This window comes from Triturus cristatus, chromosome 12 (genome assembly GCF_964204655.1).
Source record: "Triturus cristatus chromosome 12, aTriCri1.1, whole genome shotgun sequence".
NCBI lineage: Eukaryota > Metazoa > Chordata > Amphibia > Caudata > Salamandridae > Triturus > Triturus cristatus.
In genome coordinates this window covers 679,199,391-679,226,233 of record NC_140595.1, presented here as the reverse complement: position 1 = coordinate 679,226,233, position 26,843 = coordinate 679,199,391, and the positions used below count along the sequence as shown (strand labels likewise).

At 46.6% G+C, this 26,843-nt stretch overlaps 1 protein-coding gene across 1 annotated transcript in view; it reads left to right on the top strand.

The window, feature by feature from the left end:
- Positions 1-525: 525 nt before the first annotated feature.
- LOC146780073 (arylamine N-acetyltransferase, pineal gland isozyme NAT-10-like) overlaps positions 526-26,843 on the top strand; it is a 45,726-nt gene continuing 19,408 nt past the window's right edge. Inside the window, exon 1 of the mRNA XM_085637709.1 lies at positions 526-657. The gene's annotated coding sequence lies outside the window, so the exon portion shown is untranslated. The remainder of the gene's footprint in view (positions 658-26,843) is intronic.

Below are 26,843 nucleotides of genomic sequence, written 5' to 3'. Positions count from 1 at the left end.
CACAAAAAGATAGGGCAGCTGGTAAAATGACAAGTATGTTATATGAGTCAAACTAAACATGCACTGTTATTCAACTTATTGTGCAAGTTATGTTTGTCATTAACAACTTGTAACATATTCATTATATGAAAATCAAAACTCTTTCCCCATTTTAATACTTTGCCTTTTTCATTGCCTTTTTTTTTACCTTTACCCTTTAATCTTTCGCTCGTTTTGATATTTTTTTGCTCTTATTTGAACCCCCTGTTGTTTATATTCTCTTCCCCTCATTTTATTTCGTTACGATTCGATATGCTTCAGCAATAGTTTCTTTGCTTTCACAATGTTTATTCACTTAATTGCTATTTCTATTACGATTCATTTTCTCCATTTATTTCTGTCTGTCTCTCTTCGTGCAAAAGTTTCAGGTGATTTATCGTCCTGAGCCGAGTTTGGCATCCTGTTGAATCGTGTATACCCTAACTCAGCCCGAGCAGTGATCAGCTGCTTCTGTCTGATCCTGCCCGGGCTGAGTTTCGTTTCCGAAAAGTCCCGAAGTGCAGGGGATACACGATACCGTGGGGATACCAGATATTACACAACACCGGCACTGTTAGAGGCAGAGACGCGACAGGCGTGCACGTGGACACAGCAGCCCCCTTCGAGGATCGTTTTAAAGTAAGTTCCTTCATTTCCACCCATTCTTTAAAGGCTAACATTTCGGCTGGAAATCTGGTGATATTTGCAGAGGTAAGGAAAAATTGCCAGTTTTGTGGTTGCAAGGAGAGATAAGGCGTGGCAGCCTCCTATCTCCGGTGTGTATACCTCAAGGAGGGAAGCAGGATTCCTGAAAAGCAGAAATACCAGGGGGTTCCACGTCACCGGGAAGTACCTGCTTCGCTATTGGGTTTAATACAGACAACCATTCTAATTGGGTGCTTTAGTATAAACTCCTTAATTTGAAGTCAAAACAAACAACAATTCCAAAATCTAAAATGAGAGCTAGTAGTGTAACAAGGCATCCTCGGGTGACGTGTCACCATCTGGTGACCCTAGTCACTGAAGAGCCTCGCGATTGTCACTTTAAGCACCGCGCTTCTTCGGTGTGGCCTCACCTGGATACGCCTTCGGTGTGTTAGGGGCTGCCATCTATTCGAGGTCAAATTAAACTCACTTCAGCGTTTCCTATCCAATAGTGCTTTTCTACTCTGCCAGATTGTGTATAAATCATAATCTTCACGGGTGTGAATTTATAGCTGGACAGGGCTGATTAAGACTTTCATCTTTAAGATGTTAAATCCTGTGAATTAGGGCAATATCGACCATGACTTAAAGCGCCAAAGGTCAGTCTAGTTTGGGGCGTGTGTTACATAAAACGGAAAAACATTATATTATGAACCGTCTGTGTGCATTAAAAGGTGAATGAAACACCAAACATTGTAATCAAAATGAAAATAGCTTAACATTTCGTAAGAATGGAATGCCGCAGGACCAGCAATACCTGCCTGTCAGCTCTGCCTTTTGTCCATGTGGTGTGGTGGGGCCGAGTCTTTCCCCTGAAAAGTGTTATTTGGAAACTGACCCAGGTCGTGGCGAAGCCACAGAGCCTGGAGGACTACAGAGACGAGGGACGCACAGTGCTGTAGATTTTGATTCTCACATTAAAGAACGATATCTACTGTTAAAGTACATCTTAATTCAATATTTACTTCGAATTTGCAGTTTAACTTCATGTATTCTTGTACAGAGGTAGAAACACGCTGAGATAATTTATGAGCACCATCAGCCAAATTAGTCCTTTGGATAGAAGTATACAATAATTGTCCTGTTCCCATTAGGCCAATGCGTGGTTAACCTGATGATTTATTATGTACTTGGAAGGAGGCATTTTGTAAATAAAAACATTTTTCCGCAGTAAAATGTAATGCATAGGACCAGGGGTTGTAAATATGACTCACGTAAAATGGGGAAAATACAGTATGCATACAAAATTTTGTGTGTGTGTGTATATATATATATATATATATATATATATATATATACACATCTACTGGCGGTCGCCAGTAGATAGTTATAGTTACAACCTAGTTTCCATAGGCAAACTCAAAATTCTATTTTGAATAACATTGGCACCGGTTGACAAATCCTCGCGAAATTTTCAAAACTAATGGGGCGCTCCGTGCAGCTCCTATCCTGAAAGTCTCGGGGTGATTCGTCAAGCGGGGGCCGAGAAAAGGGGGGTCCCAAAACGCGTTTTCCCCATGCATTTTTCCATAGGACCTTTAGTCGAAGGTACAGCCCGAACGGCTGAACAGAATTACGTGAAATTTGGCAAGGAGGTAGCCATAAGGTCAAGGAAGTGTTTCCTGAGAAAATAGCATTTAAAACCATATCAATATCTATACGCGCGCACCGTGCGCGAGCGCAATTCTGATTGGTTGTTAGATGTCGGTAAACATTCGAATCGGTCGAAACCAGGAAGTGTCGGCCGTCATTTTGTCTCTCGCAGTCTGAGGGGGTGAAAAACAAAGGTGGAGAACGTGAAAAAGGGGCAGGGTGGAGAGTTCCTGACCCCCTAGCCTTTGTCAGGGGGTCCCAGAAGAACCCCCAAGGGCCAAAAAAAGATATATTTTTTTTTCGAAAAATCGCGGAGTGCGCACGCTGAAAAACACACGCAAAAAAATGTTTAAAAATTTTTAACGGAAAAACCCGCGAGGTTCGCGCTCCATGCGCACACGCAAAAAAACCCATAAAAAATAAATAAAAAATACATACATAAATTAGCATTTAAAAAACCTTTGAAATTCACTGAAAAAACCATAGGTTTCACAAACGTATTAGTTACGAATTAGCATTTTAAAAACCTTGCAAATTCACTTTAAAAACCATAGGTTTCACACATGTTATAGTTAGCTGGACATTTCACTCGTAAAAAACCAATGAAATTCCCCCGTTATAGTTAGTGCAGGCAACTATAACTCACGCGACCGCAATCCTCTGCTGATGACGTCAGATATTACATCACTGATGACATATGTGTCTTTCTGAAAAATAAATATTTGTAATATATGTATAGCTAAAGATTAATGGAAGAAGACTTGGGTAAATAGGTGTCTAAATACAGTGATGTAATATCTGACGTCATCAGCAGAGGATTGCGGTCGCGTGAGTTATAGTTGTATATGTTATATATATATATATATATATATATATATATATATATATTCACAAAAGCCACTTGATTCCTGTTGAACACTTTGCAGGACGGGTGCCTCCTTCGTGATAAGTGGCCATCACGTAAAATTATTTTTCAACAAACCTCCACCAGGGACATAGGAGCACTCCGCGGGTTCCAAATTTCTTTATTATAACAAAGTAGACATGTTTCAGCGAAATTGCCTTTCTCAATACTGGTTAACAAGATTGGTATCAGTTGCAAACCTTTTTAATTGAATCTGTTCTCATTCCCATTGGTTGATGTCTCCTAGCAAGAGAAAGTGGAGTAACGTTATTCAAGTTGGTAACATTAACATCCGCCATCACAGTGTGTTGAATTTTATATTTGTTCATTTTATTAATGGCATTACACGCGCCCCTTTGAATTATCTAGTGATGTTTTAACCATAATGGATCTCATATATGGGACATCTCTTTGACACACTGTCATTTTGAGTCATTACAGTTCTCCTTTAGCCACTTCAACATTCACAGGCTCAAGCAATATCGATTTGCATCCCTCGTCCAGCTGCTTTTCTAACACAATAGGGCACGTACCTGTAAGAGCCAGTTTTAGTAACCGACACTAAACATTTAGTAATGTTCCAGCCTTGTGTCTGCAGGTATACCTTTCATTTAGTTGGCAGCGGTTCTAACAGTCTTTAAAGTAATTGTTCCACAATAGCCACTTGATTCCAGTTGAACACTTTGCAGGATGGGTGCCTCTTTCGTGATAAGTGGCCATCACTTAAAAAAAAAATCAACAAACATCCACCAGTAGACGCGTTTCGGCGACATTGCCTTTCTCAATACTGGTTAACAAGATTGGTATCAGTTGCGTGCCTTTTTAATTGAATCTGTTCTCATCCCCATTGCTTGATGTCTCCTAGATAGAGAAAGTGGAGTGACGTCATTCAAGTTGGTAACATTCACATCTGCCATCACTGTGTGTTGAAATTTCTATTTGTTCATTTTATTAATGGCATTAGGCCTGCCCCTTTGCATTTTTTAGTGATGTTTAAACCATAAAATATATATGTGTGTGTATATATATATATATATATATATATATATATATATTCACTGAAAAAACCATAGGTTTCACACACGTTATAGTTAGGAATTAGCATTTAAAAAACCTTGCAAATTCGCTTAAAAAACCATAGGTTTCACACATGTTATAGTTAGCTGGACATTTCACTCGTACAAGACCAATGAAATTCCCCCGTTATAGTTAGTAAAGGGAACTATAACTCACGCGACCGCGATTCCAGTGCTGATGACATCAGATATTACATCACTGTATTTAGACACTTATTTACCCATTTTTCCTTCCTTTAACCTTTAGCTATACATATTTAATAAATATTTATTTTACAGAAAGACACATATGTCATCAGTGATGTAATATCTGATGTCATCAGCACTGGATTGCGGTCGCGTGAGTTATAGTTCCCTTTACTAACTATATCGGGGGAATTTCATTGGTTTTGTACGAGTGAAATGTCCAGCTAACTATAACATGTGTGAAACCTATGGTTTTTTAAGTGAATTTGTATGGTTTTTTAAATGCTAGGTTATGTATTTATAATTTTAAATTTTTTTTTTAAGGTTTTTCACCGTGCGCGCACTTCGTGCACCGCGCGCCCACATAACGCAGTTTGTGCCGTGCGCGCACGGTGCGCGCACTCCGCGATTTAAAAAAAAAAATTTAAAACTTTTTTTGGGCCCTTTGGGGTCCTCCTGTGACCCCCTGACCAAGGCTAGGGGGTCAGGAACTGTCAACCCTGCCCCCTTTTCACGTTCGCCACCTTCCTTTTCCACTCTCGCACTGAAAACAAACAAAATGGCGGCCGACACTTCCTGATTTCGACCGATACGAACGTTGACTGACATGTAACAACCAATCAGAATTACGCTCGCGCACGTTAGCGTGCGCGCCTATAGATATGTATATGCTTTTAAATGCTATTTTCTCAAGAAATACTGAACAGATTTACACCAGACCTGCAAAAGGCACATCCCTGACCTGAGGACTACCTCTCTGCCAAATTTCAAGTAATTCTGTTCAGCCGTTCGGGCTGTAGCTTGGACTGCAGGTCCCTATGGAAAAATGCATGGTGAAAACGCGTTTTGGGACCCCCCCTTTTTCTCAGCCCCCGCTTGACGAATCCCCCCCGAGACTTTCAGGGAAGGAGCAGAGCGCCCCACCTATTTTGAAAATTTCGCGAGGATTCGTCAATCAACGCAAAAGTTATTCCAAATAGAATGTTGCGGATTTCCTATGGAAACACGGTCCTAACTATAACTATCTACTGGCGACCGCCAGTAGATAATATCTATATATATCTCAAAACAATACCCTTGCAGGCATAGTGTGACGCATAATTATGCAAAAAAGAAGAGTTTTGGTGCTGTTGAGGGTGCTCTCTACAGGAGCTGCCTTCCACCTAAACTTGGGAAGTACCCAGAGTTCTCTGCTTCTTTTTTACACATATATATATATATATATATATATATTTATATATATATATATATATATATATATATATATATATATATAGTCACTGAAAAAACCATAGGTTTCACACATGTTATAGTTAGCGGAAATTTTACTGATAAAAAACCAGTGAAATTCCCCCGTTATAGTTAGTGTAGGCAACTATAACTCACGCGACCGCAATCCTCTGCTGATGCTAATACTGTATTTAGACACTTATTTGCCCATGTCTTCTTCCATACATTTTTAGCTATACATATATTTCAAATATTTTTTTTTCATAAAGACACATATGTCATCAGCAGAAGATTGCGGTCGCGTGAGTTATAGTTGCCTACACTAACTATAACGGGGGAATTTCACTGTTTTTTTATCAGTAAAATTTCCGCTAACTATAACATGTGTGAAACCTATGGTTTTTTCAGTGAATTTGCAAGGTTTTTTAAATGCTAATTCCTAACTATAACGTGTGTGAAACCTATGGTTTTTTCAGTGAATATATAACTTGCGTTATGACATGCAAGACATTTATAGAGGAGATGGTGTGCACTTCAATGATGAAGGGAACAGAGTCTTCCTCTTGAACCTTAGACTCTGCATCGGTACTTACTTGTAGGTACCACTAAAAAAATGACTTCATAAACACAACAGCTCTTTTTAGAGCTCCCTAATTTCTAAACTCTTAAATCTGCTTTTCATTTATTTATTTTTATTTTTTTTACCGTACGCTTACCGTAAGCTTACCGTACGCGTACCCCGTGATTTTTTTTAAAATCAATAAATGTTTTTTTTGTACTTTTCTGTCCTTCTTTGACCCCCTTACAAATGTTAGGGGGTCTGTAACTCTCCTCATTGCCCCCTTTCCTTGTTTTCACTCTTTTTTTTCTGAGTGAAACTCACGAAATGGCGGCCGCTGCTTCCTGGTTTCGGCCGATTCGAATGTTTACTAAGATCTAAGAGCCAATCAGAATCGCGCTCGCGCATGCCACCGTACGCTTACCGTAAGCGTACGGTAAGCGTACCGTAAGCGGGCTCAGATATATATATTGATTTAAAGGCTATTTTCTCAGAATCTACTGAACAGATTTACACCAAACCTACAAAAGGCACTTCCTTGACATAGGGACTACCTCTCTGCCAAATTTTGAGTAATTCTGTTCAGCCGTTCGGGCTGTAGCTCGTTCTAAAGGTCCTATGGAAAAATGCATGGGAAAAACGCGTTTTGGGACCCCCCTTTTATCTCAGCCCCCGCTTGACGGATCCCCCCGAGACTTTCAGGGTAGGAGCGGAGCGTAGCGCCCCACCTATTTTGAGAAATTCGCGAGGATTCGTCGACCGGCGCCAAAGTTATTCAAAATAGAATGTTGAGGTTTTCCTATGGAAACGTGGTCCTAACTATAACTATCTACTGGCGACCGCCAGTAGATAATATATATATTATCTACTGGCGGTCGCCAGTAGATAGTTATAGTTAGGACCTAATTTCCATAGGAAACACGTTTTTTGTTTTCCCAATAACCTTGGTGCCGGATGACGAATCTTTGCGAACTTTTAAAACTTGTGGTGTGCTCCGGTCAGCTCCTATCTTGAAAGTTTTGGGGTGATTTGGCAAGCGGGGGCCGAGAAAAAAGGGGAGTCCCAAAACGTGTTTTCTCCATGTTAATTTCCATAGGAAACTTTAGACACGGCTACAGCTCGAACTGAGGAGCAGAATTACACCAAATTTGGCAAAAAGGTAGCCCTTGGTTCAGAAAGAGACCTTTGTTTTAAATGGTGTAAATCCGTTCAGTAGTTGCTGAGAAAATCAAAAAATAAAAGTTTCATTATCTAGAGGCGCGATGGATCCGCGGATCCTCCCGACCACGAGTTTGATTCTAATTGGCTGTCAACACTCCAAACCAGGAAGTGTTGGCAGCCATTTTGTGACTCGGTAAACAGAAAAACAAACGCAAAAAACAAGAAAAAGGGGCAGGGTAGAAACACCCTGACCCCCTAGGCCTGCTTAGGGGGTCCCACAAGGACCCCCAGGGCAAAAAAAAAGCATTAAAAAAATAAAATAAAAACATTGCGAGATTTGCGCACCCAGCACGAATTTTGTCCAAAAATTTTAAAAAATGAAGCGCGGGCTCCCGCACTTCGTTATTATTTATCCCCCGGGTGGGCCAAGTCCCGGGGGCATGCAATATTGTAATTACCCACGGGGCTTCCTTAAATATTTGCGGGGGGCATTCGCCCCCTCCCCGCAGCCCCAGGGACCGCCACCCCCCAGGTCTTGTTAATGTGTAGGGGGGCCACCAAGGCCCCCCCAAGCCCCAGCCGGGGACCACCACCCCCTGGGGCTTTTTAAAAAATATTTGCGGGGGCACATGGCCCCCCACAGCCCCGGGAACCGCCACCCCTCTGGGCTTGTTTTTTTTATTAAAAAGAACTTGTGTGGGGGGACTCGAGCCCCCACACAGGCCCGGGGGACCGCCACCTCCCCGGGGGCACTAAGTATTTAAATGCTGGGGTCGGTAACGGACCCCCGGGTGTTAAATGGTAGCGGCAGTTTCAGTCGATAACCTTTCAAGTATTTGCCCGGCGGTAATCGCCTCTCATACCACTCGATAATTTACCAATGAAAGAGGCAGGCGCCGGAGACTGGAAGGCAGGAAACAAAGTTTTATTCCGTCGGAGCAGAACACATCAGATCAGACAGCAAGGTATCGTCACGAGGTGCTCTAACCGCATCTCCGAGACCTGGTCTCTTATACACCGGTTTATTGCTTTATTACATATAGTACATTCTTGAGATTCTCTTGATGCATGAAAGAACATCCCCTGAAGCCCCGGCTCAGATCCGATCCCACACATAGTTACAGTAGAGGTTCCCACCCTACCCGCAGTGGGAGATGGCTATCGCGCAGCAGGGAATTCCGCTAATTCCCGGGGGTGTGTGCAACCGGCCGGGTCTCAGGGGGTAGGGGCTTTGATCTACTGTAATCCCTTTGATGCGGGGTGTTTCCCTTACAGTAGGGGCAATAAACTGCATCCGCAGGGCTAGGTGATGGCCTGGGACCAGTTCGGACAATGGGGCGCAGAGGAAGGGGGTTATCAAAGGAGAGGCATGACCATGTATGGGATGTCGGTCGGATGTGGTTCCGTAGCAGGGTCGCGCAGAAGGAGAGGGTTTATGGCCTGTATGAGAGAGCGGGGGTGGCCGGCGCGCGGGGGATGCTCGCAGCGCCAGGGGAAAGCGCTGGCGATCGAGAGTGAGCGGGGAGAGAGTGGGGTGCCTAAAATGGCGGCCGTGCATTCGCTGTGCGTGGCGCTGGGGAGAGGCAAGATGGCGCAGATAATGTTCAGTTTGCAGGCTAAATTTCCACAGTCCTCCCTTTTAACATATCTCGCCAGCTTGTCTAGTTCGGATTTATCCCCATAATACTGCGGACTTCCACCTCATAGAGGGCTTTCATCCGCTCTGTTTCAAAGTTCAAAGTCTTAGGGCAGATGCAGTTCATAAAAAGCGAACATAAAGGTGGCAGACACTGAATCCCCAAACAACATCCACATAGTATCACAATCGGTATTAGGATAAATGAAAACAGCCTCCATCCCCAACTTTTAATAGTGTCCCAAAACCAACTCCCCAGCGACCATTCTTCTTGCTCTTGATGGACCTCTGTGGACAGTCTGTGGAGGTGTTCAATTGCTTTGTAGACTGAGGGTGAGTTATCTGGTACGTAGGTACAACAGCTGGACCCAATGATGCGGCATGCTCCTCCACGATCAGCCAGAACCACATCTAGAACAAGGCGGTTCTGAAGAGCCACCAGGCGGACGGCCTGAAGCTCAGCGGTGTTGTTGGCGAGGGCGCCAGCTGTAATGTTCATTGCTGTTTCGACTGCCTGGGTTAAGTGGCGGATGGCACGGCTGTTTGCCATCGGACCCCAGAGCGGAACAAGACCCTTTACTGCGTCCATGAACTGTGCTCCGGTGGAGTCGGCTTGTACAATGTCTTTGGCACGTTTCTGTTGGTGATGGTTTGCTGGAGCCACATATGTCGGGGGAAGGACGAAGGCGATGTAGCAGGTGCCTCCCCAACCTTTCGGGAGCCAGGTGTAGGCCTTAGTACCACAGACGAAGTACATATTCGGGGAGGCAACAAAGGAGGGTGGGTCAACTGAGTCCAATGTTCGGGTGATGAGGCAGGAGCTGTGGCCCACCAGCTGTGCCCCCAGGCCTTCGAGGCATACAGATCCAGTGATGTTGATGACGGACAGGGCCACTGTTAGGGTGGCGGCCGTCCGTTTTCGGAGGTAAGAGAAGGTGGGTCTGGCTGGATTGTTGAACACTTGCATTTCAACTCGTTCTTTGGCGGGGATGTCCATGTGAAAGGAAGTGTTCGATCTCAGAGGGCAGAAGAGGGCGGAAGTTCTACCAGTTTTGTTCAGCCAGAACCCATGGTAGAAGTGTGACATGGTTCTGCCGGAAGTGGCATTGTCCTTGTAGCTCTCCTGCAGGAGGATCAGCCAGGCGAGGCAGGAACCATGGACAGAAAAAGGTGAAGGGATGAAAGGGATTGAGTGCCCAGTGGCATGGGGTAGCAATCCACAGATCCAGCAGTTAGTGGCGTTGGTGGCAAGATTGTGTTGGTGGAGCAACTGCACAAAAGAGTTATTCCAGAACTCCTTACGCCTTTCTCGGAGTTGGGGTGAAAGTGAGATCAGATGGTGTTCTTTCGTGGTGGTAGGTTGAACGGTGGTCAGCAATGTCTTATGAGCGGGTGTGCTCTCCTCCATGATCCAGAAGGTGACCACGAGGAGAAGGCAAAAGAGAAGGGAAATGAAAAGTGCTATTGTCTTAAAGCTGTGCATTCGGTCAGTCTTTGGGTTTTTGTAGTGGATCTTCGGACGTCCGGTTGCTTCCATCATCTTCATGTCGGGCGCTTCCATCACCTTCAAGAGACTCGGTAGCGGGCAGAACCACAGACTTTGTTTTAGTTTCTCTCCTGGTGGCCTTTGAGGTGACTAGGCTACCGTTCTGAGATTTCCACTTAGCCTGTGGTCTGCTTAGCCGAAGTTCTCTCCTTTCGTCGCAAGTTATACCCTTCTTTGGATGGCACAGTGGGATCGGGATATTCAATCAATTCAAGTGTCTCTGTATCCGGGCAGCGGCTCAGGGATGGTCGGTCTTTGTCCAGAAGTTCCTCTTGGGCGGTGATGTTGTCCGTGGTTGTCAGGGTCGGTGATACCTTCTTGCAGTGGTGTGCATGCAGCCAATTGCGTTTCCCCTCCACTCGAAGAGCTGTTCGGGTGGTGATCAGGACTTGCAGGGGGCCCGTCCACCGGGGCTCCAGACTCTTGGTGCGCTGGAAGTTACGCACTAAGACGAAGTCACCGGGTTGGATGTCGTGCCCGGGGCCCCTGGAAACATCGGGAATGGCGTGCAGCACCTGCTGATGGATAACAGACAACGTCTTAGTTAGGTTATACAAATAGTCAGACATGAGGACGTCCGGGACGTCGTGGATAGATGTTGGTTTTGGTGCAGTCCAAAGGTTCATGGGCCGCCCAAAGACGACCTCGTAGGGGGTTAAGTGGTGTTTGGTGGGGGTGGAACGCATTGATAGCAATGCTAGTGGGAGAGCGTCTGGCCATCTTAGTCCTGTGGTGGCGACTATTTTTGCTATCTTAAGCTTCAATGTGGCATTGTGTCGCTCAACCAGGCCTGCAGATTGGGGGTGGAAGACCGCATGGAATTTCTGTTTTATACCCAACCCTTTTAAGATGAGTTGGATAACTTCGGCTACGAAGTGGGGGCCGTTGTCGCTCCACAAAATTCGACAAAGGCCGTATCGGGGGAAGAATTCCTTCAGTAGTACTTTTGCGGTCGTCATAGCGGTGTTGTCATGGGTTGGGTAGGCTTCCACCCACTTGCTGAAGGCACACACAACGACAAGTACATACTTTAAACCTTGGCACCTTTCTAGCTGGACATAGTCCATTTGTAGGACTTCAAAGGGGTGATTGGGGACCCCAAACCCTCCCCGGGGTACAGCAGTTCCTTTCCCAGGGTTGTGTTGGAGGCATACTAGGCAATGTTGGACCAGACGTTTGGCTGAGTCTGGTATTCTGTCGTTGTGCCAGACTTTGGAGATGAGTTCAATCATGGGGGCAGACCCTATGTGTGCGGGGGAGTGTGCCATGGTCAGCATGGGGATCAAGTATGAGTCGGGTAGCAACCATTTGTTCGAGTCTTTAGTCCGCCAACAACCGTCATCGTCCTTCAACCCCACCCGGGCCCATTCAGTTAATTCGTGTGGTGTGCTGGCTAGTTGGATATCCCTAATCGTTTCCCTAGCATCCTTCCATTTCTCAGTTTGTGACCTGGTCACATACATGCGGGTCGTGGACCTGTTCTCGGCTGTGGTTCGGGCAGTAATGTCAGCTAGTGCATTTCCCTGTCCTATAATGTCTGTCACCTTCTTGTGTGCCTGGCATTTGATCACAGCTAACCGTGTGGGGAGGAGGACTGCTTCGGTCAGGCCAGAGACTAGATCTCCATGCAGGGTGGGTGTGCCATGAGAAGTCAAGAATCCCCTCTCTTTCCATAAGAGCCCAAAGTGGTGAACTACCCCAAAGGCATACTGACTGTCTGTGTAAATGTTTGCGGTTGTCCCTGCTGCCAGGATGCAGGCTCGTGTGAGGGCAATTAGTTCCGCCGCCTGTGCGGATCGCTGTGTGATGCGGGCTGTCTCAACAACTGTTCGAGCTGTGGTGACTGCATAGGCAGCTGAGGTGGTGCCATCGGGGAGCTTGATGCATGAGCCATCCACCCACAGTTCTCCGTCAGGGTCCGGGAAGGCAGTATCCCGGAGGTCAACCCTACTCTTGGTTTGTTCGTCGGTGAGGGTCACGCAATCATGTATAGGGGATGCATTGGGGTCAGCGTCAGGGAGAGGTAGTAGAGTAGCTGGATTCAGAGTGGTGCATCGTTTCAATGTGATGTGGGGTGCAAGCAGAGTCAGTTCATAACCAGTCAGTCGTGCGCTAGTCAGGTGTTGAGTCTTGGTTTGGTTCAGGAGGGTATCAACAGCATGGGGTACCAATACTGTGAGGGGGTTCGAGAGCACGATCCCCTCACTTTGCCGGATAGAGACAGCAGCGGCGGCTACTGCTCGAAGGCAGGCGGGCAAAGCTCTGGCTACGGGGTCAAGAGTGGCAGAGAAGTAGGCACAAGGGCGTTGCTTAGGGCCTATGGACTGGGTTAGGACAGACAACGCACATCCCTCCCTTTCGTGGGTGTAGAGGGAGAAAGGTTTAGTGTAGTCTGGGGTTCCTAGGACTGGGGCCGAGCAGAGGGCGTCTCGTAATTCTTTGAAGGAGGATTGACATTCGGGTGTCCAGGGGAGGGGGGGGAAGGGGGTATCTTTAGCCAGCAGGGAAAGCAGAGGTTTTACGATAAGACTGAAATTTGGCAACCACTGTCGACAAAAGGAGGTGAGGCCCACTAGGGACCGCACTTGCTTCTGAGTTTTGGGAACAGGGGTTTCTAGAATGGTTTGAATTCGGTCAGGGGTAAGTTTCCTCCCGTCTTTGGATAGTAGGTGGCCTAGATACGTTACTTGGGGCTGGCAGAATTGCAATTTCTTTCTGGAGACCTTGTGACCGTTCTCCGCAAGGAAGCGGAGGAGGTGAATGGTGGCTGTGACGGCAAGTGGAGTGGTGTCGGCCGCCAAAAGAATGTCATCGACGTACTGTATCAACACCACTCCATCGGGTAGTTGGACTGCATCCAGTTGCCTCTTGAGGGCTTGGCTGTAAATACTGGGACTCTCAGTGTAGCCTTGGGGTGCCCTGCAGAATCTGTATGAACGGGCTTTTAAAGTGAATCCGAACAGGTAGCGGCTGTCTGGGTGGATGGGGATGGAAAAGAATGCGTTCTTGAGATCAATAACAGTAAAGATGGTGGCAGTGGATGGAATCAGGGTAAGGATGGTGGTGATGTCTGAGACCACGGGGTACTGGGGTATGACTACTTTGTTAACCTCTCGCAAGTCAACAATGAAACGGTAGGCTTTCTCATCCCCCTCGCCTTGCTTCTTTACAATGGGTAGGATAGGGCTGTTGCAAACATTACTCACTACTTCTTCTACCACTCCTGCCTCGACTAGGGACTCGATGATTTCCACCAATGCCTTCTCGCCTTCGGGTGATATCCGATACTGTGGAAGCTTTGGGAGCACTGCGTCCGGTCGGACAGTTATGTGTACCGGGTCGATCACCATGCGCCCTACATCTGAGTCGGTTTTAGCCCATAGATGTGAAGGTAATGTGTCGAGTAGGGACATGTCAGCATCGGTTATAGAGAGCATACGCCGTGTGTGACAGGGTCTGGACAGATCTGGGTTATCATGTAGGATGACTCGAACTCCGTCTGGGGAGCATCTGATGGTAGCTCGAAAATGTTTTAGCAAATCAAGTCCCATAATAGCATCGGGGGTGTTGGAGGAGAGCAGAAAGGTCGTGTCAGTGGTGTTATCTTCTAAGTCAAAGGAGATTGGTGCTGATAAGGGGTTAGTGGAGGGCGTTCCATCGAAGCCTATTGAGGTTACATGTGAGCCAGACAAGGGTGCCCTAGGGATCAGTCGTTTGGATAACGCACTACGTGTCGCCCCAGTGTCTACCAGGAATGGGGATTTTGTGCCCAAGACCTTAGCAGTGACGTAAGGGCCTTGCTGGTCAACACGGAGTTCGACTGGATCCCTCCCTTGCCCCTGGCGGTCCTATGCGAAGTCATGGGTGCTTTCATAGTCGGACTGCTGACACTGGTTTTGTCGGGGGCGGTCAAAGGTGTTTGGTTTGCCTGGCCTGACGTTGGTTGCGTCGTTCGTGTGCCCTCGTCCCTGTCCTCTGTTTCTGGGGTCATATGCTGTGTCTCTGGGATCCCTATTTTTGTTTAGTTCCAGAAGGACCGGGCACTGGGATTTCCAGTGTCCGAACCCTCTACAGAACGCACATTGGTTCCCATCTAAGTCTCTCTGTCCGTTGTAGGGTGCAGGTGTATGGTCTCTAGGGGGTAGCTTTCTAGGGGCGGTTGGGTGGTAATTCTCTTTCGGGGGTTCCCTTCCTATGGTCACCCCTTGCAACTGTGCTATCATTACCCTCTCCTTCAGTTCCTTTTTCTTCTTCTCTGATGCCCTATCGTTCTCGTTTTTCTGATTTTCGTAGTATTGGGCCATCTGGAGAATCGCTGCGGGTTTGGAGGCTGCCCAGCTACTCTCGCTGGTCTGTAGTTTCTGGGAAATTTCTTGTGTCAGACCCTTCACATAATTCTGGACAAAGAGGTGATGTCCGGTTGCGGTGGTCATGTCTTGGCCACTGTAATCGGAAAACACAGTCTCGAATCGGGAGAAGTATTCAGACACATCCTCCTGGGGTTTCTGGCGGCAAGCCGTTACTATCGACCAGTCTACCTTTCTTTCTGGGATTAGAGTCTTCAGTTTTAGTACAATCTTGTCTGGGAGCTCTAATATGGCTTTTGGGGGTTTCTGTCCTGGTTCTCGCTGCTTATCTATGGTATCGAGTTGTACCCAGGTATATCCGAACGGCTCAGCGTGGTCAACTTTCCGGATTTGTTTCCACACATCAGCCGGCAGACATAGCCCAAAGAACAAGTCGATATCTGCTAAAGTCATAATCGTAGAACCTAAGGCTGTACCCAGTTCAGTGTAGAAGGCAGTCGGGTTCTTTCTTAAGTCGGGTAGAGTTTTTCTAAAGGTCAAAATGTCTTGCCGGTCCCACGGCTGGTAGACCCAGTTATATACAACCCTTCCCTTCGCATCTTGGTGGTTGATGTCGTCATGTGTTCCCAGACCTCGTGGGGGGACCCAGTAGGGGGCAGCTTCTTTAATGGGCATCATGGCATCAGCCCTTCCTTCCTGGGGCTTAGTCGCTATGGGGGTTTCTGCTTTGGTGGTCTGTCCATGTTCTTTAAGGTGTCGGTAGACCTCGAGTGTACGAGTGAAGAGGTTCGTAACGTCGCCCTCTCTTTCCTCTCCGATGTCTACCTTCCTATATAGGGCTGCTAAGCCTTCGGGACCTTTATCGTGGTATCTTTCCTCATACGCATTCAGGGCGTGATAACAGAGCCGTACGACGAAGTGTCGTCTGCGGCTGTCGGCATACGAGTTATACACGTCTGTTATATACTCCTCACTTTCTTTTCGCTCCACCAGTGTCCCTACTATCTTATCAATTCCTGCTCGTTCATCCTTTGTTAATCGATTCATTCTGGTGGACTCTTTCTTTCCCATCTCATGGTCATCTAGCGTTGTAACCGACATTGGGTTCAGTACAAGAGGCTCAGCCGGCGCGGAGGCCGTGAGGACCGAGGCCCCTGTACTGCTTTCGCTCGTGTTCGGGGGTTGTAGGTGTTGCACTACTGACTGGGAGGGTGCATATGGAGGGGGCATGTAAATGATCGGGGGACCTAACAGTAATTCATCATTCGTTCGCTGCTTGGAGGACAACTCAGGGTAGAGCAAAGAAGGGGTCCTAACAGCATACTGGCCTGAGGTTTCGGGCTCCTGTCTTAGTTTAGTTTCCCTTCTCTCCTTTATGTCTTCTTCTAACCTTCTAGCGGCAAGGTGAGCTGCCTTTCGTAATTCCTTTTCTGCTTTTACTTCTTCCCTCTTTTTCCGTTGCGTTGCTTCTTTGCGCCACATGCCGATACTGTCAAGCATAGTAGGCGTCGTCTTATTGCTACGCAGAGCTACTTCTAGCGCTTCTATCTTATGGTCGTCGAAGGATCCCATCAGTGGCCACTGACTCTCGGGGTCCTTCTTTGTATATTTATGTCATAGCTTGGTATAAGCTACGGCGACTAGTCCATATTTAGTGAACATGTCCTTATTAGGGGTGCCCTCCAGTGGAGCCGGATGGTTCACCTCTAATAAGCGGTCCGGGCAGAACCAACTACCAATCAGTGGGGAGAAGATAGGCATGACGGGTTTCAACGGGGACAAAAGTCAGCACTACCTATCTTTTCACTGCTTGCAAAGACTAGACAGAATATCTCTATTCCTCGTTATTTGTAAGCAGAGACTACCTCCAAAGAACCAATATCGAACAACTAGTGTTCGGACAATCAATCAATCAATCAATGGGAGATAAAGATAGGCATGACGGGTTTCAACGGGGACAAAAGTCAGCATTACCTACCCTTCACTATTTGCAAAGACTAGACAGAATATTCCTATTCTACGTTATTTGCAAACAGAGAATATCTCAAAAAGCACTATTCTCCAAAACAATCAATGTTCGGACAATCAATCAATGGGGAGATAAAGATAGGCACGACGGGTTTCAACGGGGACAAAAGTCTGCGTTACCTACCCTTCACTATCTGCAAAGGGAGAGAGAGAGAGAGTATTTCTACTCCTCCCCGTTTGTAGACAGCGAATATCTCAAAGAGAACAATCAATGAGCACAATCAATGAGCAATACTAGTATTTCCAAAGCTTTAAACAATCAATCAATTATTTCGCATTTTGTCGTGTATCACGACCTTACCCGGACCGCGTGGACAGTTTCTCGTCTTCCGCCTCCAGCGCCCGATCGTCCTCTACTCTCCGTATTTGCCGCGGCACTCCTGATGGTTCCCAGTCAGGACCGTAGATCACTCGAGAGAGGTCTGCTCGGAACCAGTGAAGTTCGGATGATCGGCTGCCAGACGAGGGTCTATTGGGCAGGAGCTCTCCCGATCGTTGCAGTCGTTCACTCTGTCGTCGGGACCTCTCCCACTGGATCCACGTGTCGCTGATGGGCCCCACGTTTGGGACGCCAATTGTTAAATGGTAGCGGCAGTTTCAGTCGATAACCTTTCAAGTATTTGCCCGGCGGTAATCGCCTCTCATACCACTCGATAATTTACCAATGAAAGAGGCAGGCGCCGGAGACTGGAAGGCAGGAAACAAAGTTTTATTCCGTCGGAGCAGAACACATCAGATCAGACAGCAAGGTATCGTCACGAGGTGCTCTAACCGCATCTCTGAGACCTGGTCTCTTATACACCGGTTTATTGCTTTATTACATATAGTACATTCTTGAGATTCTCTTGATGCATGAAAGAACATCCCCTGAAGCCCCGGCTCAGATCCGATCCCACACATAGTTACAGTAGAGGTTCCCACCCTACCCGCAGTGGGAGATGGCTATCGCGCAGCAGGGAATTCCGCTAATTCCCGGGGGTGTGTGCAACCGGCCGGGTCTCAGGGGGTAGGGGCTTTGATCTACTGTAATCCCTTTGATGCGGGGTGTTTCCCTTACAGTAGGGGCAATAAACTGCATCCACAGGGCTAGGTGATGGCCTGGGACCAGTTCGGACAATGGGGCGCAGAGGAAGGGGGTTATCAAAGGAGAGGCATGACCATGTATGGGATGTCGGTCGGATGTGGTTCCGTAGCAGGGTCGCGCAGAAGGAGAGGGTTTATGGCCTGTATGAGAGAGCGGGGGTGGCCGGCGCGCGGGGGATGCTCGCAGCGCCAGGGGAAAGCGCTGGCGATCGAGAGTGAGCGGGGAGAGAGTGGGGTGCCTAAAATGGCGGCCGTGCATTCGCTGTGCGTGGCGCTGGGGAGAGGCAAGATGGCGCAGATAATGTTCAGTTTGCAGGCTAAATTTCCACACGGGGACCACCACCTCCCCAGGGCTTTGCTAATGTTTGGAGGGGGGCCTCGTGGCATCCCTCCAGGAGCCCTTGATGACCCTGGGGACCGCCACTCCCAAGGCCAGCTCCTGCAGTGTCCCGGGGTGCCCACCCCCGGAACACTGATGTTTGCAATGACAGGGTGGGAGCCACGCGACTCCCGCCCTGTCATTGCAAACTGCTTTGTTTCATTGAAGCGAGAGCAGGGAAACCTGCTCTCGCTTCAGTGAAGCAAAGCAGAATTGCTTTTCCACAAGGGGAGCTGCATGTCAGCAGCTCCCCATGTGGAAAAGCAATGCCGGCTCCGGCGGGGAGCCGGCGGAACCATGGGGGCATTGGGGCTCCCCCAATGGATAGGGCCTGCCCCGGGGGATGGGGTCCCCGGGGCTAGAAATGGCCCTGGAGGGGGGGGGGGGCACGCGGACCCCCTTCATAAAAAAAAAAACAAAAAAAAATGTGGCCAGGCCCCGGGGGATGGGGTCCCTGGGGCCTGAATTGGCCATGGGAGGGTGGCCCACACGGCCCCCTTCCCGTTCATATTTAAAAAAAATTTTTAAAAAGGGGTCAGGCCCTGGGGGATGGGGTCCCCAGGGCCCAAAAAAAGGAAAAATAAGGGAGTCCACACAGCCCCCCTTCTAAAAAAAAAAAACACTGTGATCGTGCCGGAGGCCCTGCCCCCTCCCAGCAACACTCTGCAAACGTGCCCTGTGGTGTGTTTTAAATTGGGAAATTCATTCCCCTTCAATACTGGGGTCCCTGGGGGCCAACTAGCCCACCAGGTACCTCCAGTAAGCACCACAGGGCTGCGTTGCAGAGAGGTGGTCCAGGCCACGCCCCTTTTTACACCTCTCTGCAATGCAGCTCTGTGGCGCTTTCTGGAGGTACCTGGTGGGCTAGTTGGACCCCAGGGACCATCAGGATTCAAGGGGACTTAATCCTCCAACTTAAAACGTGCCACGGGGCATGTTTGCACAGTGGTGAAGGGAGGGGGCGGGGCCTGAGGTGACATGTGTACAAATACACCCTGTGGCATGTTTTAGGTTGGGGAATTAATTCCCCTTCAATCCTGAGGGCCCCTGGGGGCCAACTAGCCCACCAGGTACCTCCAGTAAGCACCACAGGCCTGCGTTGCAGAGTGGTGGAGAAAGGGGGCATGGCCTTTGTTTAGCTCTCACCAATCCCACTGTGTGGGGCTTACTGGAGGTTAAAGGTAGGCTAGTTGGCCCCTAAAGGACCCCCAGCAGTGAAGGGGACTTCAATCCCCATCCAATAGCGTGCCAGGGAGCGCGTTTGTAGAGTGGTGAGCGAAGAGGGCATGGCCTGGTACGAGTACTTACCAATGCTGCTGTGTGGGACTGACTGGAGGTAATAGTTTGGGAAGTTGGCCCCCAAGGATGTCCTTGGGGGGCCAACTACCCCTCTTGTTACCTCCAGTAAGTCCCACACAGTGGGATTGCTAAGAAATCTCTACCACTCTGCAAACGTGCCTCGTGGCAGACTACAGGATGGGGGATTAAGTCCAATTTAGTCCTGAGGGAGTTTGGTGGCCAAGAATCCCTCCTGGTACCTCTTGTCAGTCCTACGCAGCAGAATTCCTGAGCGATGGTTGGACGCCCAGCACCCTTTCTCCACCACTCTGCAAATGCGACTACTAGTTAAAGTATCATATTTCTGCACCTCTGACTTAGAGGTAGTTTTAATCCCCCTGCCCTATTATGTCCTAGGGCCTTGCAGAGGAGGTCATGCTAATCTCAGGGGTACCCCAACACATGGTGTTCCCTAGTGTACGTAGGTGTTTTCACTGTATTCTTAGTGTCTTTTAGCATAGCACTGGCTCTAGGCCTGGTTAGTCCGAGTCAGTTACCACCAGTACCCGTCTGAAAAAGTTGTGGGCATAGGATGATTTTGCAACAAGGCCCCTTTCTGCTCCTCTGTTGGTTCTTTCTGCACATCTCTTCTTCTTCCTGCACTTTTCTTTGTCTTTCTGGACTTCTGTTGCCTCTTTCTGCATTTGTCTTGCTTCTTTTTGCACTTTTCTTCCTCTTTCTTCACATGTCCTACCTTTGTAGGCATAGTTAGAAATTAGCATTTAAAAAACCTTTGAAATTCACTGAAAAAACCATCCATAGGTTTCAGACACGTTATAGTTAGAAATTAGCATTTAAAAAACCTTAGAAATTCACTGAAAAAACAATAGGTTTCAGGGACGTTATAGTTAGTTGGAGATTTCACTCGTGTAAAACCATAGAAATTCGGCCGTTATAATTAGTAGACCTAACTATAACTCGCTCCCCCGCATTGCTGATGACGTCACATATTACATCACTTATGACATGCTCAGTGACATCACTGATGACATCTCAAATGACATCACTGATGACATCATCCAGTGAATGTGTGTTTCTATAAAGTATAAAAATATGCCAGTGAACAAGGGTGATTAACCCGAAACGCGTATGGCCATGAACTTTGCTAACAAGGTGGTGCTGTTATTTCCCGGCCATCCTGCCAATAAAAAGGTGAACCAACATACCGTGTGTGGCGCCTCAATTGTGGTGTGCTTGCATGTGGATATATAGCGGTCGGGTCCAGATCGCGAGATGCCCCGCTGCGGAAGTGCGGCTCCAGCGCGTTGATTACAACAAGCTACAGAGGAACGGTGTGACCATGTTGGTGGGATCAACATAGGCGGGGACCCAGCCCCACCTGGGACAGTAACCTACTATAGGTTCAAAGCTATTTTGGGGCTATAGCGGCAAACCACTATGGATCAAGAACAACAAAGACCATAATGCAATTCTGGGCACGCCCATTGGGGCGGACTTACTTTAAATTGCTGCAAGTGCGGCGGAAGAACTTTTGCTGCTTTCTCCCCATCGGATGCCAGTGAACAAGGGTGATTAACCCGAAACGCGTATGGCCATGAACTTTGCTGACAAGGTGGTGCTGTTATTTCCCGGCCATCCTGCCAATAAAAAGGTGAACCAACATACCGTGTGTGGCGCCTCAATTGTGGTGTGCTTGCATGTGGATATATATATATATATATATATATATATATATATATATATATATACGCCAAGGGGTATTGAAGTATAAGTGGGTGTATGAGTGTCTGAATGGATGATTTAGTAGTTGTGTGACTGACTGCATAAGTGAGTGATTAAATGTGTCTTACTGAATGCATGGGTTAGAGACTAGATAACATATTTTTCTATGGTTTTATACAAGTGAAATCTCCAGCTAACTATAACGTCCCTGAAACCTATGGTTTTTCAGTGAAAATATATAGTTTGGACCAAAGTTTGCATAGGAAAAATGTTTTTTATTTTGCCCATAATATTGGCGCCGCTTGACAAATCTTTATTACATTTTCACAAAGCTTCCCTTTGTTGGTTCAGCTGCTGTGTTGAAAGTTTCGGGGTTGATTTGTCATGCAAGGGCCAAGAAATAAGGGGTCCCAAAATGATTTTTCCCCATATTATGTTTGTGGGGATTTTTTGTTTTTTGCACACAACTACAGCCCGAACCACTGAACAGAATTACACCACATTTGGCAGAAAGCTAGATGTTGGTTCAGAAAGTGTGCTTTTTGTATTTTGGTGTAAAACCGTTCAGTAGTTTCATGGATATTAAGGTTTAAAAAATATAGACATCTGGGAGCCCAAAATCTTACTGAAATTCTATTGAAATTTGATAGGCTGCCAACACTTCAACCAGGAAGTGTTGGCAGCCATCTTGAGACCAATGTACATGACAGCAACCTATTTAACTGCTTTGTAGTGAATGGCAGGTTTTGAGGGTCACAAAAAGGAGAACGTATAAAGGGTGATAACAGATTTTAGTTAATATATAAATCATTTGTTGATGGTACCATACTCATTTTAGGAGTTGTGGTGTGTTCTAAGGTGAATTTACCCCGTGGAAAAGCCTTCTTTCAGGATTTCAAGAAAATGGTCTTCTCATGATTTCCCCATAGAGGTTATGGGAGGTGCTCCAGAAGTTAAAATGAGGGCATATTTTCTGTAAATTCACACTATTTTTCTCGGCCATTTGAAAATGAAGTCTTAAAGTTGATTCCCTTGTGTTCTAGTGCAGCCTTTCAGATCGTTCTAAAGAACAACAAGAAAGCTAACAGTTTTTTTTTCATGACAAAAGTATGGCACACCTGAAACCATGTTGATTGAATCAAACTGGTAAAACTTAAACATTTAATTTAGAAAGGAACAAAATGAGGGGGTTCAGTTTGTCATAGTAATTATAATTAGTGCTGTAGAAAGAAAAATTAGGGCACACTTTAAGTGAGTTCTCAAATATCTTCCTCTTCTATTTCATTAAAACATTCTGAGATGCAGACTGAAACATGCACTTTCAACACCAGCAGCAGCTGCCATTTAACTCCCTGGTGATCATCAGTTTTACTACAGTGTTCTAATGAGCAATTAGAGTGCTAACATTCTGAATTTATGCTGAAGGTGTGGCAAATATGAACGCCATCTTGATGCAATCAAAGTAGAAAACTGAAAGCATTTTCTACTGAGGGTACTGCAGTAAATGATGAAATTAGGGAGCTTCATAATAAATAAGTCTTCCAAGATGGCCCGATAAATCTTGCACAAATATCACCCAAATGTAGCCCAATGACAGAAGTATGGAAAACACTTAATTATTTAGTTTTTTGCACTTTTACATAGCGCAGACTCGACGCAAAGGTATAGGAATACTTTACATGAGCATCAAATACATTACACAAGGACACATTCTTTTTTCGTTTTAGGCATGGGGAGAATAAGTGATTTGCCCTGAATCCCAGGATGTCGAGATGATGCCGAAACTCGAACCTGGTTCCCCAGTTACAAAGTCTGCAGCTCTGGCTGTAATGCCACACATCCTCTCCTTTAAGTGTAACATATAATCAAGTGATCAACTGGATAAAATAAACAAAGATAGCAAATTATTTGAAAGTGCTTTGTTGCTATTTGAGGACTCAGAAAATATGTCCTTGTTATAGTTGTTTAGAGCACTAACCTTAATTTCTATGGGAATAAGACCCTCTAATGGAGGAGGGTCATTCACCACATGTTTAAATTTATCGTGGTTGATGGACAACAGAGAGCAGAGAGGAAAGAGGTAAGAGCAGCAAGCGGACCATAGCAGACAGACAGGAGGGACAGTTGCAGCATAATGGACCATGAAGGGAAGGAGGGAAGGTACAGTGAAACAACAGCAGACCAAACAAAGCTAAAAGAAGGCGATAGGGGTCTGCACATGGAAAACAGAGGGCAGGGGGAAAGGGGGCAGGAGCAGCAAGCTGACCATGTAGGGCAAGTGGGATCAGCACTGGAAGCACAACACACCAAAGAGGGCAACTGTGAGACTATGATGACATACACAGAGACAACAGAGAGAAGGTGGGAGGGGGTCAGGTGCCACAAGCTGACCACATAGGGTAGGTGGGAGGTGTTGTGGCAGCACAGAAGACCATGCATGGCAAAGAGGAGGGTTAGTTGCAGCACAAAAGCAATGGTGGGCAAGACAGAAGGGGCAGGGCATGCACAAAAGACCATTGAGGACAGAAGGACACAGCACCTTGAGACCCTCACGGGTAAGTAACTGTGCTTTACAAACCCCTGATTGATTGACACAGATAAACTGGGAAAGGCACTTCACAACAGTCCATGCAGGGCAGACAGGAGGAGCAGTTGCAGCACAACAGAGCATGGAGAGCAGAAGGGATTGGCAGCAAAATGGCCCAAAGAGAACAGGTGGGAGGTGGTAGGGGAATGGAACTTGGACAGACAGGTTGGAGGTGGCAGGGACAGGCATCAGCCATCTCACCATGCTAGGCAGTTGGGAAGGGCAGTGGCAGCTCAACAGAACACTCAGAGTAGATAGGAGGGTGGCAGGTCCAAGGAATATGGTGGGCAGAAAGGAGGGACCAGGGGCATGGACACACACATCGAAGGCTGGGGGAAGGAGAGTAGGGACAGCAAGATAGGCATAGAGGCTAAGCAGGAGGGCAATGATGCTGCATGGAATTAGGGAACAAAGGGTAGGAGTAGTAGGCAGGGACATCGAGCTAAATGGAAGGCATTTGCAGCACAACGGACCATGCAGGACAGGAGGGAGGGGCTGGTGCATGGACTCTGACAACAGAGAGCAGGTAGAAGGTGGATGGGGCAGCAAGCTATCTGTTTAGGGCAGGCAGGAAGTGCAGTGGCAGAACAATGGCCACGCATCACATGGCTGTGATGAGGGAGCATGGTCATGGACAATAGATGGCAAGAGGGAGGGGGGCAGGAGCAGCAAGCTTGGGTGGGGTAGCACAATGCCAGGCCGGACCCCACATTCAACCCCACCCCCACTGCCTACTGTGATGGACATCTTCCTTCACGTTAAAAAGACCGTAGAAATGTATAACCTTATATAACAAATTTATGAGTATCCTAGTGCGTAAATAAAATGTTATTATTACCAAGTCAGTAATAATAAATGTACCATTTCGGATGGATGGAAGACGAGTCGAAAAAGGAACTAAACATACAACCTGCAGGCAACATCATGTTTCACCAAGGAGTGGTCAACTCACTTAGCTATAATGGCAGGTAAATAAAGCATAATAAATACATGCAGTATAATACTTGGTTAGCTGAGCTGAGGAGCTCGTCAAGTAAATTGGTATCCAAGGAAGACAAAGTGGATTTTTAAGGTAATTATTGAATATGAGAAACGAGAGATCAGGTCAGAGTTTACCAACAGGGGTCTGAGATGCTTGGGGGACCTGAAAAGGAATTGGACCTAGGGTGCTTTTGGTAAGTATAGACAGTTCTTCCATTTAAAAATATATGTATTTTGTATCTTAGACCTCACAGCCTTAGGGCGGTCTTACCCCAACTTTTTGCCTAACTCCTCCATTTTGTCTGATCTTTTTTTGCTGACTTGAGGACTAACCAGTTCTAAGGTGCCTGTGCTCTCTCCCCCCTAAACATGGTAGTATTGGTTCATCCCCAATTGCCATATTTTATTTACTTCTAAGTCACTAGAAAAGTGCTCTACATGGGCCCAGGGCCTGTAAATTAAATGCTACTTGTGGGCTTGCAACACTGATTGTGCCAACCACATAAGTAGCCCCATTACCATGTATAGGCCTGCCACTGCAGAGCCTGTATGTGCAACTTCACACTGCCATGTTGACCTGGCACATAAACCCTCTTATCTGGCCTAACCCCTCCCTTTTCATACATATGTCACCCCTAAGGTAGGCCATACACAACCCAGAGGACAGGGTGCAATGTACTTGGAAGGTAGGACATGTACCTTTTAAGTTTAACATGTCCTGGTAGTGAAAAACTCTCCAATTCATTGTTCACTACTGCAGGGCCTATCTCTCCCATAGGTCAACATTGGGATTACCTTATTACATTTTATAAATGTAATTTCCAACTGGGAAAAGATAAATAGATTGAGTCTGGTGTCTCTGGACTCACAATTTGAAATCACAACAACGGGCAGCTCTAGCGCTGGTGATGCCCAGTGCGACCATGTTTGGTGGCACCCCCAATGACTTCCTTCTGCATGAAATTTCTCACTATCACTTTTTATTACCCTCAAGTCTCATAACCACTCTCTCTCACATGCATTTCTTTTGTTTTATAGTGCTACTCATACAAGTGTAGGGTGTCTGAGCACTTTACATCACACTCACATTACACAGAGACCTTTAACAGATGTGTAAATCATTGTTTATTAAATATTGCATAAGAAGGACAACTACAGGATATAGGAGTCACATGTCATCCATACTGGTAGACAGTATAGTTTAAGAGTGTTTGGTCCGGAGAAGCACAAACTCAGAATTTACTATGTGCCACAGTGGTTGTGGGTTGTCTTTTCTAATAAGAATGGATTTCTACCCAAATGAACCCTGTTTGCAACATTAGGATAATATTAGACTGCGGAAAAAAATCACAACGCTCTCATCAATACCACTCAGTTTCCACGGAGGTCTTTGTTCACACTTCTTAGCTCACTGTTCTATACTTGGATTTTAACTTAGAAGCTGCACGTAACGAAATGATCTCTCTGACAAAATCAGTAACACACTGAACTATTTACATGATATGCACTTTGTGATCTGCATGGTACACGTGCTTTGCAGCAGGCATATTAACCCTCTGCACTACTGTATGAGGACTCAAAACTGCCACTAGACTCGATCTCTCTCCTGCAGGTCACTTAATCACCAGTATTTTCCTGCCATTTTTATTGTTGCCTGAAAATGTCCGGAGTCTAGGAATGCTGCAGCAAGTGCTTTTAAATCCATAATCTATTTGACAACACAGCTCCCCCTGAAAGTCAGAGCCTGGTGCGGTGGCACCGATCGCACCACCTTAGAACCAGCTCTGATCACACCGTATTGTGAAGTTGGGTTTTAAGTTACAAGTCTAAAAATGCCACATTT